Source organism: Rhinopithecus roxellana, chromosome 15 (assembly GCF_007565055.1).
Source record: "Rhinopithecus roxellana isolate Shanxi Qingling chromosome 15, ASM756505v1, whole genome shotgun sequence".
In the NCBI taxonomy this organism is placed as follows: domain Eukaryota; kingdom Metazoa; phylum Chordata; class Mammalia; order Primates; family Cercopithecidae; genus Rhinopithecus; species Rhinopithecus roxellana.
Window position 1 is genome coordinate 117171367 of NC_044563.1, and position 8970 is coordinate 117180336.

General features: G+C 42.3%; 1 pseudogene; it reads left to right on the plus strand.

The window, feature by feature from the left end:
- Positions 1 to 4808: 4808 nt before the first annotated feature.
- Positions 4809 to 6970, plus strand: LOC104667668 (annotated as a pseudogene).
- The last annotated feature ends 2000 nt before the right edge of the window (positions 6971 to 8970 follow it).

An 8970-nucleotide genomic window follows, 5' to 3' on the forward strand; every position in this document is an offset into this window, starting at 1 on the left:
GTGAACAAGGCTTTCATAGGAATTGATTCAGGTTCCTGAAACAGACTCCTCCTTGCCTTTTTGCTGTAGCTGGAGAAGAAACTGAATTTTAAAAATGTCTTTTATTCAATGTTGGAGAAATGGTGAAATAGGCCAAGGATTTCTTCATTGAAGGTGTATTCTTTTCACAACAGAGTATAGTGTTCAGTAAAAGGACCTCCACCAAGTCTAAAAAAAACTAATTTACTTAAGTTTCAATAGCGTTTATATTATTTCTACCGCTTATACTTTAGAACGTTTATTTTATGGGACTAAGGGATTAAAGGAGTGTGAACTACAAGGTAACATTTTCCACTCTCGAGTTTTCTACTTTGTGTTTGAACAGAAAATAATCATGGGCCTAGAAAACCAAACCCCCCCAACACCCACACACAAGTGGGATCAAGCCATTGTGAGCCCTGAAAGACCCTATGATCTACTTTAGTTTTCAGTTCTAAAGCCTCACAAAACAAGCTCACATTGCTTGATATTGATACCTAGGCCCACAATAAATTGTAAAGGTCAGAACAGTAATTACTTACAGGAAGTTGAATGAGATGGGACACGATGAGAGTGGCAGATATGTATTAATAATGGGACAGAAGCCAAGAAACATCTTAGTTAGGGATTGTGGTTCAAACAGCTGTGGCCTCTGATTTGCCCGCAGTCCTCATACAGGAAATCACAGGTTGTCTTCATCTTCATAAATGTGGATTGGTCGTCAGTTCTCATTTCAGCTCTTGTAGGCATCTCCTAAATGACCCAACACAGAAGAGTGCTCTGAAGTCACTGAATCCCAGAAAGACTCTACGCCTTTAGCAAGGGGCAGCTCTTCACCTTCAGACAGAAGGAGGAGGAAAAGGTAAGGGTATGTTCCAAGAACTCTCTCTTTCCACAGCAAGTTATTGTTTTGCTATAAGTTCACAAACCTGTGTTTCCATCTTGGGGTCCTATATACAAAGAGTCATAAGTTTCCTTCAAGAAAAGGCAGGAGACATGAAGCTTCCTTCTGGAAACTGTGCTGGCAGCCCAGACTGGGAGTTTCAGATGGGGTCAACAGACCTTCCTCCCTCTAATCCATCTCTCCATATCACCCACTTTATTCCAACCATTCAATCTGCTTTCATGGAGATAATGATGCTTTCCAAATTCACTTAAGGAGCAAGGGGATATGCAAGGCATTGTTTCCTACAACTGAACTGTGATAAAGGGGTCTTATTATTTTACTTACTTTTCAAAGTTATTCTTCTTTGCCTATCTGGAAAGGTCTAAGGAAGAAACAGATGGTCCAAAATGAAATAAATGAGGAGTGTTTCATGAGGGGACTATGTACAAAGCTGGGCAGGGTTAAGGGGAAAAGACAATGCCTAGGGAAGCACCCTAAATGGCAGTGGTGGAGCACTGCTTCCTCCCCCAAGCTTAAAGGGACAGGGAAGGAGCAGTTACCATTGAGAGCATAGCCATAGCCATAGCCATAGCTGTAGCTGTAGGGTTGGGAGAGGATGAGCAGGCAGGTGGAGAAGCCCTTCATCACCAACACACAGTCATAAAGGCAGAGGCCCAGATGGTGAAAATTCCAAATCACTCTCCTCCTGCCTTCCAGTCTCCTACCAGTGTCTCTCAGTGTCTCAGTTCAACCAGAAACCAAAAGGAAAAGAATATCACTGATGAGGTACAGAGAAGCCACCCTCTTGGGATGTCAAATAGGGTAGAGAAGATTGGGAAGCAAATCCTCATGGCAAATGAAACTATCTGTCTCACCTCACCTTTGTACAGCTTCCTCCTACCTCCTGGGGTTTTCTCTAAATCTCATTGAATCATGTCTCATTTCAGCTCTATCAATCAGAGTTTTTTTTATGTTTGGAAATTCTTTCTCTATTGTCAATTTTATGGAGAAATACCTGCATTTATCAAAAAATGCCTAGGAAATGATGTAGGGAAAAGAAAGAAAGATCAGACTGTTACTGTGTCTATGTAGAAAGGGAAGACATAAGAAATTCCATTTTGACCTGTACCTTGAAAAATTGCTTTGGTGAGATGCTATTAATTTGTAACTTTGCCCCAGCCACTTTGCCCCAACCTTGTGCTCACAGAAACATGTATTGTATGGAATCAAGGTTTAAGAGATCTAGAGCTGTGCAGGACGTGCCTTGTTAACAAAACGTTTACAAGTAGTATGCTTGGTAAAAGTCATTGCCATTCTCTAGTCTCAATAAACCAGGGGCACAGTGCACTGCGAAAAGCCGCAGGGACCTCTGCCCTGGAAAGCCGGGTATTGTCCAAAGTTTCTCCCCATGTGATAGTCTGAAATATAACCTGGTGGGATGAGAAAGACCTGACCTCCCCTAATCCGACATCCATAAAGGGTCTGTGCTGAAGTGGATTAGTAAAAGAGGAAAGCCTCTTGCAGTTGAGATAGAGGAAGGCCACTATCTCCTGCCTGCCCCTGGGAACGGAATGTCTCAGTATAAAACCCAATTGTACATTTGTTCAATTCTGAGATAGGAGAAAAACTGCCCTATGGCGGGAGGTGAGACATGTTGGCAGCAATGCTGCTTTGTTATTCTTTACTCCACTGAGATGTTTGGGCTGAGAGAAACATAAATCTGGCCTACATGCACATCCAGGCATAGTACCTCCCCTTGAACTTAATTATGACACAGATTGTTTTGCTCACATGTTTTCTTGCTGACCTTCTCCGTATTATCACCCTGCTCTCCTACCGCATTCCTCTTGCTGAGATAATGAAAATAATAATCAATAAAAACTGAGGGAACCCAGAGACCAGTGCCTGTGCAGGTCCTTGCTATCCTGAGTGCCAGTCTCCTGGGCCCACTGCTGTTTCTCTATACTTTGTCTCTGTGTTTTATTTCTTTTCTCAGTCTCTCATCCCATCTGATGAGATGGACCCACAGGTATGGAGGGGCAGGCCACCCCTTCAAATGAAATGTAATTTTAAAAAGAGAAAACATATTCCTTTTTGTTAGAATGTAAGTTTGGCTGCTCTAAAAGAGATACAAAGTAGGACTATCTTCAACAAGAAAGTACAGTTGTCCCTCCATGTCAGCAGGTTCTGAATCCACAGATTCAACAAACTATAGGTAGAACATATTCCAGAAAAAGGACAGGAGTAGCTCTATAGGTACTGAGCAGGTACAGACTTTTCTTTCCTGTCATTATGTCCTAAATGATATCATACAACAATTATTTACATAGCACTTACATTTTGATAGGTATTATAAGTGGTCTAGAAATAATTTAAAGTATAAAGGAGAAAGTTCATAGGTTATATTCAAATACTACATCATTTTCTACAAGGAAATTGAACATGGGCAGATTTTGGTGTGTGCAGGGGTTCTAGAACCAATCCCCTGTGGAAACCCAGGAGTGACTATATTTAAGACCTGAGCTGGAGGCTCCAAGGCGTCACACATTAGGACTCCAAAAATTGCTGCTCCTTAATGTCTAGAGAGTTGCTCTCATTCTTGTGGTCCTACTGCCTGCCAACTGCCTCAGCATTCCAGCCTGATGGAGAAGGAAGAGGGGAAGGGAAGGCTGTGCTCCTATTGATCCCTTGAGCCAGGACTTGCTTACATCACATCTGCTCACTTCCCATTGACCAGAACCTGGTCATATGATGTCATCCAGCATCAAGGAAAACTGGGATGTGGGTCCTTGTGCTGCTTTTAAATGCTCAGAATTGTTGTGTGGTTGAAAAGGAAAATGGATATTGGGGCAATGCAGTAGACTCTGAAGCTCCTGATTGTCTCAGATTCTGTGCTCATGTCAAGATTTTTCAGGAGCTCTTCAAAAATAATGATTGATGAAGCAGAGAACAGTAGAGAAGTCTCATGCAGGGCTCCAAGGACCAGGGCTTATACTGGATCTCCTCTTCATGGTGTGATCTCAGGAAGATCCTTGGATTCTTTAAGCCTCAGCTGCTTATGTCATATGAGGATATTACAATAGATGGTCTTTGAGGAACACATGCTAAATGTGGGCAATATTATAGTGAACCAGAACAGGCATAGCTTAGTTTTTATGGAGCTTCAGGTTTCATGAGGAAGGCAAATATATCATGTCCTAAAAATGGATGGACAAACTCTTAATCTTAAGTGTCCTCAGTGTGGTTAACAGAGGTTCTAGTTTTCCATTAATTTCCTTTTCAGGACAATGAAGGCTGTGGCAGCTTTTCTCTCTAAGAGAGCTCAGGATGGATGCATCCACTCCTGATGCTCCTCTGTACTCCCAGAGGAGGGTGTGTCTTCTTTCCACCTGGAGGCTTCCAGCCCCTGTGCATCCTTGTCTTTCCAGAGAAAAGGCAGCCTTTGTGATGCAGAAAGGAGCTCCTCCATTTGTTCCTAACTGGATTTCATTCACCTCTATTTGGTTCCCTGTTTGCTTTGTTTCTCATTCTCTGTCTGGAGTTTGTTTAGTTAGCTTTTTTTTCCAACCCAAAATTTTGACTGCCAACTTCGGTTAAATTTGAGAGTCACTCCTCTGCCTTTCCCCTCTATCATGTATAATCGACATACAGTGGTGCTAGGTCCAAAGGGTTGGTGAAAAGGATGGACCTTGAGGCACCTCTGCTGGGTCCAGATCCACACTATGTAAGGCCAGAGACAAATAACTCATCTTTTTGTGCTCTAAATGCATTCTCTGCCATACAGGAATAATACTAACTCTTACCTCCTAGGCTCTTGAGAGCATTAAGACAATCCCTAATAAACTCTCAATCAGCTGCTGTTTTTCAGCCAGATATGAGCTAGATTTCACCAGTTGAAATCTACATGAACATCTCTCTTGGCATTCCAAGCGCTGAACTTCTATTTCCTCTCATGGACTCCTCTTACACAAATGTTTGCATCAACAGAGAAACTCTACCAAAGATCTCCTATGAGACAGAATCAGGTAGTTTTGCACTGTGTACCTCCAGCAGAACAGTTAAGGGTCCTCCAAAGATATTGCCACATTTCAATTACCTCTTTCAGCGGCACTCAGACCTCACCCGTGCTTACTCTTTCCTCTTCTGTATTGCTGAGCAGTTCAGCTCAGACCACACCCTGCCCCAACACTGTGTACAAAAGAGATTATAGGTGCTCAGCAAAGCCACACCGAGTCCTCATTTCAAAGGCACATCAGTGGGCAACTTTGGGTATTTGGGCACATATCAATAATGCCTTTTAACACAGACAGAACAAATAAAATTCTGATGAATGAAATTTTTACATCTCATTATATGTGTGTGTTCTAATGCCTTTGTGTTTTTATTTTCCTTTTAATCCAAAGCTATCACTACCATTAGGCTCTTCATTCATGCATTTATTCACTGAATGAATATTTACACAAAACAGTGTGCTTCACATGGAGCCAGGCACTGGGGATATAAAAGTGCTCCTCTCTGTAATGACGGACACACACTGAGCCATTTCGAGCTCACCAGGCCCAGTCATCATCACATTTGTCCTAGCAAAACGTCACATTTTCCTCATGTCAATAATGCCTGGCCTTCATTTTCATCCATGATGACCACTTTTATCATGAGGGTGTCCACCTCTTTATCCAAACTCCTGCACCTGAGAGAAAATTTCTGACCAAGTTGGAGTGATGCTTGGATCCACAGCCCTGGCCAGTTGAGTGGGGATGTTTTGATCATAATGTTATTCCCATGTCAGTAGAAAAATTGTGTTGCAATAGAGAGAGCCCAGGCTTTAGAGTCAGCAAGTACTGGATTTGAAACTGGAGTTGAGCACTCCTCACCTTTTGACAGGTGGCTTATTCTCTGCAAGCCTGTTTCTCTCCTGTGTAAAATGGGGACAATAATTCTCACATAATAGAATGTATGTGAAATCAGAGATCATACAGCTGCTGATCACATCTTGTTTGTGTTCCCAGGGGCACAAGACTAGGGGTTCTGTGCATGGATCCAACCATCCAGCCTTGGGTACAGAACCGACATCAGTCAATAGGACTGAGGAGGCCCATCTTCAACATTGTGGCATGGAGATCATGATCCTCATGTTGCTGCTCCTCATCGTTGACCTGGTCAAGCTGGCAGGAAATGCAGTCATGCTCTGGCTCCTGCATGCACAGGAACACCTTCTCCCTCTACATCCTCAACCTGGCTGGGGCCAACTTCCTTTGCCTTTTCTCCCAGATTTTAGAAACCGTGAATTTCTACAGTGACTTCTTCCTTTCCTTCTCCACCTATTTCACCACTGTGATGGCCTTTGCCTACTTTACAGGCCTGAGCATGCTGAGTGCTATCAGCACCGAGTGCTGCCTGTCCGTCCTGTGGCCCATCTGATATCGCTGCCGCCACCCCACACACCTGTCAGCGGTCGTGTATGTCCTGCTCTGGGCCCTGTCCCTGCTGCGGAGTATCCTGGAGTGTATGTTCTGTGACTTCCTGCTTAGTGGTGCTGATTCTGTTTGGTGTCAAACATCAGATTTCATCACAGTCATGTGGCTGATTTTTTTATTTGTGGTTCCCTGTGGGTCCAGCCTGGTCCTGCTGGTCAGGATCCTTTGTGGATCCTAGAAGATGCCCCTGACCAGGCTGTACGTGACCATCTTGCTCACAGTGTTAATCTTCTTCCTCTGCGGTCTGCCCTTCAGCATTCAGTTTTTCCTATTTTTCTGGATCCACATGGATTTGGGAGTCTTATATTGTCATGTTCATCTAGTTTCCATTTTCCTCTCCACTGTTAACAGCAGTGGCAACCCCATCATTTACTTCTTCATGGGCTCCTTTAGGCAGCGTCAAAACAGGAAGACTCTCTAGCTGGTTCTCCAGAGGGCTCTGCAGGACACACCTGAGGTGGATGAAGGTGGAGGGCGGCTTCCTGAGGAAACCCTGGAGCTGTCGGGAAGCAGACTGGGGCTTCCCAGGGCTGCCTCTGCCCTGTCAGTCAGACGGGACTTTGAAAGCAACACTGCCCTGCCACCCTGACAATTATATGCATTTTTCTCATCTTTGTGCTTCAGAAATGCCTCAATGATTCCCCCAATATCTTCAAATAGTTTTATTTTTAATCTCGCATTTCTAGTTTTACTAAGATAAAGCATTAATTTGAAAGTACGCTGTTTAGATCCTTCTTCATATTTCCAACAAATTTCTCCTGTTATCTTCCATTAAATTTTTCTTACTGAAAACTTTTACTTTCAATTTTTATTGAAATGGAAAGAATTCCTGTCCAGAACTGGAAAGCTGTTTTATAACTATTTCCTACTGACAGTATCGAAGGGAAGATTCCTTACCTTTCTCTCAGACTACGTTCACCTAAAAATCATGTTTCCTTCTATGATTAGGGGTATTGCTGCAGGGAGGAAGCTCATTCTGGATAAGTGAGTTCTGCTGCCTCTAAATTTCATTGAATTCTCAGATATAGGGGAAAATAATGTCCTTAGAGACAGATTCTCTGTAGTCATAGAAATAGTCTAGGAAATTGGTTTTATGTAAAGTCCTCTGCTGTCATTTGTCCATGGCATGGTGACATGTTGGCCTTGGTTTCAAGTAAAGATAACCATGGTCCCTTCCCCTTGAGAACGAGTAAGTACTTATTTAGCTCTTCATGGACAAAGGGACGAGTGTAGAGTCTATAAATATGACAGGAATTCTAATTTGGCCATCTGCAACCTCAGTATTGGTTTCAATGTAGAAATTTTCTTAAAACCATTTATCATTTGCTGACAGATTCCTTCAATTGTACAGGAATTCCTACTTCTCATTTTTGTACAAGTTGTTCTGGCTGTAACTTTCAGTTAGTTTCATGGCCAGCCACCATAAGAAGCAAGATTGAAGGTATCTGACCTTTCCGTGATAATGTCAATTACAATATCTTGATAATAGCTTATCATTGCAACATAATTCTGATACATGCTGCAATATAGATGAACCTTGAGAACATTGTGCTAAGCAAAATAAGCCAGACACAAAAGAACAATATTGTAAGTTCAAAGTTTTCTGGTATCCAATCTAGGAAAATTGATGAACACAGAAAATAGATTAGGAGGAACCTGATGGTGAGGGATGGGGAGAATATGAAATCATTATTTAACAAGCACAAAAATTTTTGTTTGGTAACAGTTACATCTCATTGGCAATGTACTTAAAGCTACTGAGTTGTATACTAAAAATCGTTAAAGTAGTAAAATGTATGTTATGTAAATTTTACCACAATTAAAACCATTTCATTATGAAAACTTAGGATCAGTACAAACTTCAGGACTCTTCTCTGCCAGTGGTTACTCCTTCCACAGGTAACTCAAGCAGACAGAAGAGACCACCAAGAGAAGATGGGACATCACAGTGGGCTCTGAGCTGCTCATAGACAGTGAGGATGCCCCTCAGATTGACCCTCACAGAAGGGAGGTGACAAACGCAATTTGAGTACTCAGGACACAGTATAAACTGGCTATGAAATTGAATAGAGCAATAGCAGGCTCTGAAATTGAGGCAATAATTAGTAACCTACCAACCAAAAAAAGTCCAGGACCAGATGGATTCACAGCTGAATTCTACCAGAGGTACAAGGAGGAGCGGGTACCATTCCTTCTGAAACTATTCCAATCAACAGAAAAAGAGGGAATCCTCCCTAACTCATTTTATGAGGCCAACATCATCCTGATACCAAAGCCTGGCAGAGACACAACAAAAAAAGAGAATTTTAGAACAATATCCCTGATGAACATCGATGCAAAAATCCTCAATAAAATACTGGCAAACCGAATCCAGTAGCACATCAAAAAGCTTATCCACCATGATCAAGTGAGCTTCATCCCTGGGATGCAAGGCTGGTTCGACATATGCAAATCAATAAATGTAATCCAGCATATAAACAGAACCAAAGACAAAAACCACATGATTATCTCAATAGATGCAGAAAAGGCCTTTGACAAAATTCAACAGCCCTTCATGCTAAAAACTCTCAAAAAATTCGGTGTTGATGG